The sequence below is a fragment of the Dermochelys coriacea genome, chromosome 25 (genome assembly GCF_009764565.3).
Source record: "Dermochelys coriacea isolate rDerCor1 chromosome 25, rDerCor1.pri.v4, whole genome shotgun sequence".
Taxonomy (NCBI): domain Eukaryota; kingdom Metazoa; phylum Chordata; order Testudines; family Dermochelyidae; genus Dermochelys; species Dermochelys coriacea.
The window spans coordinates 10,125,829-10,135,607 of NC_050092.1; the positions used below are offsets into that span (position 1 = coordinate 10,125,829).

At 48.9% G+C, this 9,779-nt stretch overlaps 1 long non-coding RNA gene across 1 annotated transcript in view; it reads left to right on the top strand.

The window, feature by feature from the left end:
- LOC122457475 overlaps positions 1-8,306 on the top strand; it is a 10,003-nt gene extending 1,697 nt beyond the window's left edge. Inside the window, exon 2 of the long non-coding RNA XR_006277008.1 lies at positions 6,971-8,306. This is a non-coding gene — a long non-coding RNA (uncharacterized LOC122457475). The remainder of the gene's footprint in view (positions 1-6,970) is intronic.
- The last annotated feature ends 1,473 nt before the right edge of the window (positions 8,307-9,779 follow it).

Genomic DNA, 9,779 nt, shown 5'->3' on the forward strand with positions numbered 1-9,779 from the left:
GAAAACCTAACATGCACGAGAATGAGAGTGCGCGTGAAAAGATGAGAGAATGAGTGTGCCAGAGACATTGAAAGAGTAAGCGCAAGAGCGCACGGGTGAGGTTGTGTGTGCAAGAGCGTGCAGGTGGGGTTCCCTGTGCAAGAGCACGCAGGAGAGATTGTGTGCACAAGAGCACACGGGGGAGGTTGCGTGTGTGAGAGCGTGCAAGTGAGGTTCCATGTGTAAGGGCGTGCAGGCGAGATTGTGCGCACAAGAGCACACGGGCAAGATTGCGTGTGCAAACGTTATTGGTTGGATGAATGGCAGCATGCTGTGGAAGGGAGTTGTGTGCAGAAGGAATCTGGCTTGTGTTGTGTATAAGCTAACATGTCAAGTGACTGATTTGGGTTGTGTGAAGGGGTTATGTAAGTGCATTGTGCATATGCTAGTAATTGGCACTGGGTGCAAGCGTTTGGGCTGTATGAATGAACAAGACAGACAAAGATGAGAGAATGACCATGAGAATCCACATGGAGGGGATTTTTGGAGCTGCATGGGTGGTAGCTGCATTTTGAGTGCACGGTTGGTATATGTCATAACACAAATGTGTTGTGTGCCCATGGGTTTTATCTCTGAGTGAGCGATGAGCGAGTAGGAGGTGTGCTGAGTCGAAGGGTGAAGGCAAGTGTATTGTAGGCCAGGCTGCTTCGCTGTGTGTGAGGTTATACAGTATTACCAACCCTAAGCTCTCAATCAGGCCCTCCAAAAATCACGAGACTGGCTTAAAATTAGAGAGAGAGAGAGAGAAATAATTTTTATTCTTTTTCTTTTGCCTTCTTGTTTCTGAGCCCATACATCATGCTTTCAGGCTTTTCTCCATAACCACAAGAACTAGAAACCAATGGTGTTGGAACAATTTCTATAGTAGGACCAGGTGCTAAAGGTTGAAACCATCTATTTGGGTTGTTATTACTACTTCAAGCCAGGGGGTCCGGCAGCACTCCCAGAAACCCTCGTTCCAGCACCTATCCTAGACAGCTGAAATTCACTCCACGGGACTCCAGGTTTTAGACCATCGCTTAAGACTCTTGCAATAAGATTGTAGAGCTGGTAACACTTCCTGGTGTGTTGTGAGCATGTACAGAGTAGGAGGGAGGAATTGATATTAACAAATTTTAGGGAGAAGGTTAAAATAAGACAGGGATCCCACAGATCCTTGAAAAGATGGTTGCACTTTTAAGTACAGGTCCTGCAACACTGGTCCATCTGCTGGCCTAAAGGGATCCACCCAAAAGGATCCAGTTGTAGGATTGGGGCCTTACCCATCAATTCTCCATTAAGTCATTTTCTTTCCTTCAGCTTTTGAATGAACATGAAAAACGTAAGAATGGCCATACTGGGTCAGACCAATGGTCTGTCTAGCCCAGTATTCTGTCCTCTGATAGTGGCTGGTGCCAGACGCTTCAGAGGGAGTGAACGGAACAGCGCAATTATTGAGTGATCCATCTCCTGTCGTCTTCTAGTCCCAACTCCTGGCAATCAGAAGTTTACGGACACTCAGAGCACATTGCTGTGCCCCTGACCAGCTTGGCTAATAGCCATTGACGGACCTATCATCCATGAACTTATCCAGTCCTTTTTTGAATCCAGTTCTACTTTTGGCCATCACAACATCCCCTGGCAAGGAGTTCCACAGGTTGACTGTGCATTGTGTGAAGAAATACTTCCTTTTGTTTGTTTTAAACCTGCTGCCTATTAATGTCTGTGGATGACCCCGGGTTCTTGTGTTATGTGAAGGGGTAAATAACACTTCCTTGTTCACTTTCTCCACCCCACTCATGATTTTATAGACCTCCATCATATCCCCCCTTAGTCGTCTCTTTTCCAAGCTGAGAAGTCCCCGTCTTATTAATCTCTCCTCATATGGAAGCTGATGAACAACATTTATACCCCAAAGGATCCCTCCCTGCCTCTCCCAGCGGGCACCTCTATGCTTGACGGTGGCAACCCACCAGCACACAGCAACCAAATAATGACAGGGGGAGGGGGTAAAGAGTGTGAAATTTTGGTCAAGGGCATCAGAGTAAGCCTAGCTTCTTATGAACAGGCCATGCAGAGCCAATGGAATCGAAACACACACACACACACACAGGAGAAACGACATGAAATTAAATTTGACTTCCACAGAAGGTTGAACTGGGACAGCCGAGCTTTGATCCATGGACATATTTCATGCCCGAAGCTTAAGACTAACGGAGCCAGCCTCTCCGGTTCTCTGTGTAAGGAGCGATGATGTCTGGTGTTTTCATCTTGATTACAATCTTTTTGTTTTTTAAAGAAGGCCCTGGTTTGTTACATGCTAGATACGAGCAATGCAAGGATCTCAAAGCTCTTTGCTAACAAACCTCCAGACCACTTCAGGGAATTATGCAAGCCTCATTTTACAGCTGGAGACGCAAGTTCAGGGAGGTGAAATCTGTTGCCCCTCAAGGCAGAAGTAGAACCCAGGCATCCTGCATCGAGTCCCCTGCTCGAATCCCTTTCTCACTTTGTGTAACACCTGCTTCCCACACCATGGCAAAGGGAAGAGAACTGTATTGCAGACATACAGGCAGGTGCGTTTTAAAAGCTTTTCCTGTTTAAATTTAGGGAAGGGGGGTGGATGGAGGAAAGTGACACCTCTGAGCTGACAATTCCCCCCCAACTCAACCGTTATGAATCTTCAGTTCCTCCTGGACACAACATCATGCAGTGGAAAGAATCACTTAATAGGCAGGGGAGGTGGAAGGAGAGCCTGAGTTTACTGTTGAATTAGTGGGTCTGCTTCCAGTTAGGCCATCTCCCCGCCCCCCGGTGCCCCCTCCCACACACCCAGGCCTGATGAGGAAAGGCCAGGCTCCCAATTAGTATTCCACTGGGCTGGGGCCAGGTCTGAGCAGTGATCAGGCCTGGAGCTAACAAGGCACAATCTGGGTCGACCAGCAGGGAAGGGTTTTGGAGTATCTGGGACCAGTGGGTAGTGATCTCCAAGGAGCAGGTTTTGTGTCTCAACACATTGCAAAGAACCGAGTCTCCTCCGGCAAGGCAGCAATCCTGATGGGAGGAGGGTTGCACTCTTTCATTCATCCTCCCTAATCCAGAGGCTCCAGCTACATCTCCCTGCTCTTGGCTTTCAGTGCACGTCTGGTCCCCTTTTTCCTTGCAGACAAACATCCTGAGGCAGGAGCAGGGAGTCTGGGCAGTTGCACCCTGCTGCTTCTCTCTAGCCCCCTCCCCTCAGGGTAGGGTAACCAGATGTCCCAATTTTATAGGGACAGGCCCGATTTTGGGGTCTTTTTCTTATATAGGCTCCTATTTCCCCCCACCCCCGTCCCGATTTTTCACATTTGCTGTCTGGTCACTCCACCTCGGGGCACCCTTCCCTCTGCCTTCCATGGTCCCCTTTCAGTAGCTGCTTGGACAGCCGGGTTCCCCCGCAGGATCCCTGTGCCAGACGCCAGTTCAGAAGGCGAAGCTCCCCCTGCAACATGGGCATGGCCTGCCGCGCTCCCTCTCTTCCACCGCCCAAACATTCGCAGAAGCAGGAGAGGCTGAAGAAAGACCTTTCTGTAAAAGGACCCTGGAGCTGTATCAGCTTGTCTTGCTGCAGGATCTCTGGGGAAGGGAAATAGGGTCAGAGTGGCACTAGCGAATGGATTTTCAACCTGGAGACCACGATCCTTCACCCATCCTGTGGCAGTGGGTCGGGGCGGGGCGGGGTCGCACAGACTGGTTTCATTATACCCCTTTGCCCCACTCTAAGTGCTCACACCATTCCTGTGAGGTAGGTGCCTCTCGATATGTCTGTTTTATATCAGGGGAAACTGAGGCACAGGGAAGGGCAGCTGGGTTTGTGACACAATTGGGAATAGAATGCAGGTCTTCTGGCTGGTAGTCCCCTTCTCAAACCACTGTTTCGATCACTAGTGCAACGAGTGGCAGGGCCCAATCTACACTACTGCTCTTCTTTGTACATTTCTTCCCACTATTCTTCCACCCCTGCCCCGTTTCCTTTTACTCTTTTCCTAAACTAGGCCAAACGGTTCTCTCTCCCCAGCCCCCTTCTCCTGTGACTCCCCCACTACCTGAATGGGCTCTTCCATCCAGACATTTCCGCAGCTGTGATTGACAAGATCCACTGATTTTTTCTTCTTTTGTATGTTAGCTAGTTGGTTCAACATTTTACAATGGCTGCAGGTCAATCCAGGGTCACAGAGCGAGGAATAAGACATTTCAACAACGGTAGCTATGCCAGTTCTGTATCTTCTGAGCGGCCACAGCCCTATACTCCTATTACGCTAATAGCCACAACCTAAGGAAGAGAGAATCCTCCAAGTCTCTGAGCTTAGCTCTTTCTTTATAACTTTGTTCATGGTCCCAGACCTGCGTGTGAAGACCAAATTGCATTTCCAGGCACCGCAAGTCAAGTAACAACTCAACTAAACCTTTGCATTCTGCCTCCCCTATAGTCACGTACACAGATCAACATTTTGAACATCAGGCCCCTTTAAGGGGTTTCAGACGAAACCTCCAAAATCAATAGCCACTGCTGAAAATCTCAGGCATAGCATAGACAAGACCCAGGAAGGAAGAGCTAGATAGACAATTAAACAGCTTTTTTAGCTACGGTCTCTAATGGAGGAACCATAGTGTGGCTGATCCATTAAAGGCTCAGACTTAGGGCTTGTCTACACTTAAAACGCTACAACTACGGCACTTCAGTGAAGATGCTACCTACGCCAACAGGCAGGTCCTCCCGTTGGCATAGATAATCCACCTCCCCGAGAGGCGGTAGCTAGGTCGACAGGAGAATTCTCCCATCCACCCAGCGCTGTCTGCACCGGGCGGGGGGTGGGGGAGAAGGTCAGTTTAAGTGCATCGCTGCGGGGTGTGGATCAGTGTCCGCATCACGCTCCCTGTCAGCACCCGGGCCAGGCCGGAGAAGCTAATGATCCAGTCAGTGGACCAAACCAATCAGCAGTGATGAATCTTGGTCACATGCCACTTGAGGCACATTGCACAGATGCTAAAAAAAAGACAGCGTCATGCAGGGGGGCATGGATTTTTCACACCCCTGAGCAACGTAGTTAGACTGACCTAATTTCCTTGTGTAGACCAGGCCTTAGAAAAACAGCCCAAGGGAGTAAGGAGCCAGTTTCTGAAAGAATTAATCCCTTCAGGCCCCTTTGAAAATCTCATTTGAACTATATTTGTAAAAATGACTAAATATGGCTCCAGTCCTTCAAACACTGATACAAACGCTCACCTTTGAGCGCTTGGGTTGTTCCAATGGCATCTGTGGGACAACTCACGTTCTTTAAGTCCATGAATCCTTTCTGTAGGTTTGGAGCTGGTCATTTACCATGTTTGTACCGCACCTAGCTTAACAGGGTCCCAACCCAGCTGGTTTCCAGGCACGACCGCAATATAAGCATTACATCAGACGAACAATCAGGGGTCGGCAACCTTTCAGAAGTGGTGTGTGCCGCTTCTTCATGTATTCACGCTAATCTAAGGTTTTGCGTGCCAGTGATACATTTTAAAGTTTTTAGACGGTCTCTTTCTATAAGTCTTTAATATATAACTAAACGATTGTTGGATGTAAAGTAAATAAGGTTTTTAAAATGTTTAAGAAGCTTCATTGAAAATTAAATTAAAATGCAGAGCCCCCCCCAGACTGGTGGCCAGGACCCAGGCAGTGTGAGTGCCACCGACAATCAGTTCGCAGGCCGCCTTTGGCACGCAAGCCATAGGTTGCCTACCCTTGATATAGACACACATTGATATAGACACACCGGTGTCCACTGAGTGGGGCGAGTTTCTATCCCTCTCACTGTGTCTCGCCCAGTCTTTATTGGCCTGATATCCCCTCCCAAGCAGGGTTGCTCCAGACCCACAACCTTACTAGCAACACAGGCCACCAACACTCAGTGTCTGAAAGCAGAGATTTCAGAGTAGCAGCCGTGTTAGTCTGTATTCGCAAAAAAGAACAGGAGGACTTGTGACACCTTAGAGACTAACAAACTTATTTGAGCATAAAATTTCGTGAGCTACAGCTCAATGCATACCGATGAAACGAGCTGTAGCTCATGAAAGCTTAACGCTCAAATAAATTTGTTAGTCTCTAAGGTGCCACAAGTCCTCCTGTTCTTTTGTGAAAGCAGAGAGGGTTTCACTGGGACGCCAGCAGATCAAATTCAGACCTAAATGGGAGTTTAAAAAAATTACAAACCGTAGGAGCAACAGAACATTTTCCAATTTTTTAAAAAAATTTGAATAAACACTCCCCTACAGCATTTGCAGCCCAGAGATGGCAGCCTTGTGTGAGAGCAGGGGACCAAGAAAGTGACATTGACTAGACACGAAGGGGAAATTGACTAATAGCTTATCATGCTGAATGAAATGCAAAAGGGAAACCAAAAGCGGCAGTTTGATTTTATTTTGCTTATTAGTCACTCGGCAAGGCCCGTTCAAGGTGCTCTGGCTAGCTGGGCCAGGCCAGGAGAGTTATTCTCAGGGAGAATTACCTTAGGAGCTGGAAACTCAAAACGAACCAATCAAATCTTACCACACATCAGAGGATTTCAAACAGAAGTTCAGAAAGGCTCTCCACAGCCGGGGCTCTAACCTCAGCCAGCGCAATGGCCGTACTTCTTTATGCTGGCCAAGCATGACTCCTCACAACACCGCTCTCCCAGTGTGCTAAGGGGATTACTGAATCCACCACAGCGAGCCCAGCTCTAGTACCTTGACAATCCATGCACGGACCACGTGCAGCTCCCCCTACTCCAGGGAAAGATTCACTCTCTCCCCATCCACCATAGGTGTCTACATTTTTGCTAATATGTGGGGAGGAGGGTGTGTATAGCTGAGCCAGCGCCTCCCATTGTGCGACTCAGCTGCTCTTATGATATTTTAAAATGTAATAATGGAGATGTTTCTATTTTTGTAGATGGTGCTGATAATTTCTGGAGTTGGGCCATAAATCTCAAGGCACAGAGAGATGAAATTACTTGCCCAAGGTCACAGCGAATCATTGACAGCGTGGCGGAAAAGATGTTAGCAGCTCTGACAAGCAGGTCTTTGCACTAACCGCTGGGCAACCCTTTTCTCCCAGAACTAAGAGGAGAACCTAGGAGTCCTGACTCCAAGGTCCTGCACTGGCTACTAGACTGCACTCCCTTTCTGATGCCTTTTGATGCATATCCTGAGATGCAAAGAAATTTTCAGAAATGGACCAGGGAACCTGGGTTTGGGGTTTTGGCAAAACCTTGTGAGTTATATTATCGGCTTTACAAAACCTGGACCAGGATGGTTTGAGGCTGCGTTAGGTTTTATTCATGCCATCAAATTCATGATATATGTGTGTGTGAGAAAGAGTGAGTGCGTGGACATGGAATCTGGGAATCAAAAACTCTAGACCTAAATTTTACCCTTCTTTTCCTAATTCAATTCTTCCCCCCACACACACCAAAAAAATTACAGCATCTTCAATAATAGCCTCAATAATCTGCAATAATAGCCTTTTGTAAACCCTACAATGCTCAACTGGCAAACTGTAGTGTTTGGATGGTTACTCTGTTAGTGTTGAACAGAGACAGAGCTGGTGAAGTGGCTTAATTATAGGGAAATCTCTATGTGATACATTATTATGACAGCCTCTAGAGGCCCTTACTGAGATTAAGGCCTTTTTGTGCTAGGTGCTGTACACACACATAGCAAGACCCAGCCTGCAAACAGTTTCCCATCTACAAGAGAGACAAAGGGTTGGGAAACGGAGGCACAGAGGGGTGAAGTGACTTGCCCAAGGTCACACAGGTGTTCTGACTCCCAGTCCAGAGTGCTACCTCTGGAAAGTCACTCATCTTGCTATAGTAATATCCAAAGGATTAAAGCAATGATGAAAAGAAGTGCCTATAATATGTCTGTTTAATCCCAGCTCAGACCTCTGACCTCCTCCCCATCCCCGATTGCATCCTTCTGGGAAAGAGCACACAGACTTCAGCTACCAAGACAGGCTCTGGTGTTGAACCGGACAGAGTGCTGACAGCGTTATCCATCATGGTGGAACCGCTTTCTGCTTCCACCTGGCTGCCTGATGTCATCCTGGCTCAAGGGAGGGTGGCCCGAAGAGACCTTATTGCACTGCTGGAGGGCTGACGCTTGAATCAGTAAACCCAGAGCCAGAGGGAGGAAGAGAGCCCGGGCAGCAAGCAGGGAACAGCTGGGGCTCACTGCATCGCAAGCAGAATGTGTACCAGGTTAAATAAAAATATCCCCAAGCCATGCCTTCAGCTGTGAGCTGGTGATTGCTGGCTTGCTAAGTCTGGACGGGAGGCCTTCGATTCAGATGCAGGAGTTGGTGAATAGGGGGCGCTCTCTCCTCTGAGTCAGTACCCACCCAAATGTCCCAGTGAGTTAGGGATGGCTGTGCGACAAGAAGCTGGGGGGTGACCACTACGGGGTGATTCTCCCCCTTTGAATCAGTACTGAGCCCAGTGTGCCCCAGCATGGTACAAGGGACTGCGGTGGGTACCTCAGCGGGGGGGGGGGGGGGAGATGCTCTTTCCTCGGAGTCAGTGCTCCAACACGGAGGGATGCTGAGGTTGCTTACATCCCAGGTGTCTCTGAGCGCCTGCCCGCTCCTGGTCATGAAAGCCTGCGCGGCCCTGGCAGGAGCAGAGATGTGAACAGCAGTGAGGTCAATAAATCCCCCCTAAAGCCCACCCTGGCCATTTCAATGTGTTTCTCCTCCACGTCCTCCCCGCCGCTGTTGTGTTGCCTTGCTGTGGCTCGCCCCAGAGGCAGGCCTGCGATGTGCTCAAAGCAGGTTGCTGCCATTACAAGCGGAAGCCATTTGCAGGGCCACTACAAGTTTTATTGGCCCTACCAAGCCCAGTCATCATGCTGTATGTTCTGGAGCGCCACCTACTGGCACTTTCTCTCGTGGCATCCTGTTTACATCCATAGCTGTCAGTAGACGTTTGGGCTGCAGACCCCGGTTTAATACATGTCAGACCATTCACGGGGCAAATCTAGGCTAGGGAAATAGATGCTAGCCCAGGGTGAACCCCAGGGTTCGTACATGAGGCTTTGAAGTGGGTCATTTCTTGTTTCCGTCTCCAGCTGCCTTCTGTAGAAACACAGCCCCAGCCACACACCCGCTGATGCCCAAAGAACGGTTTCCCACGCTTCCAGCACCGGAGAGGCCAAATGATCCTGTGGCCCTTCCTGTTGTCTGTCACACGCAATCTGTTTCAAACTGCTTCTCCGCCCCAGGACCCGTCTGGTGTGAATTTCATGATGCGGCGGGGAGGGGAGATCTGGCAGTTAGAGCACTGGGCTCGGCTCAAGAGGTCTAGATCTAAACCGGCTTTATCACAGCCTGACCACGGGCAAGTCAGAAAAGGCCACATTTTCAAAAGTGCCCTGCCTGCCATAACAAGAGATTGCATTAAAATCTGGCCCTTTGCGTCTCTGTGCCTCAACTCCCCATCTGTAAAATAGGGTTAATAATCCTTCCTTTCTCCCACTCTTTGGCTGCCTTCTCTAGTTAGATTGGCCACTTTGGGGGGCAGGGACTGTCCTTCCCTTTGTGTCTGGGCAGCACTTGGCACAATAGGGGTTGGAGCTCAGCTGGGCCTTCTTGACTCTGCTGTAATAATACTGTATAATAATAACGAAAAATCCTCCAGGAGGGGGGGTTCCTCCTTATTTCCTACCTGCTTTTTCTAACAAGCCTCCTTGATTTCCCAGTATTG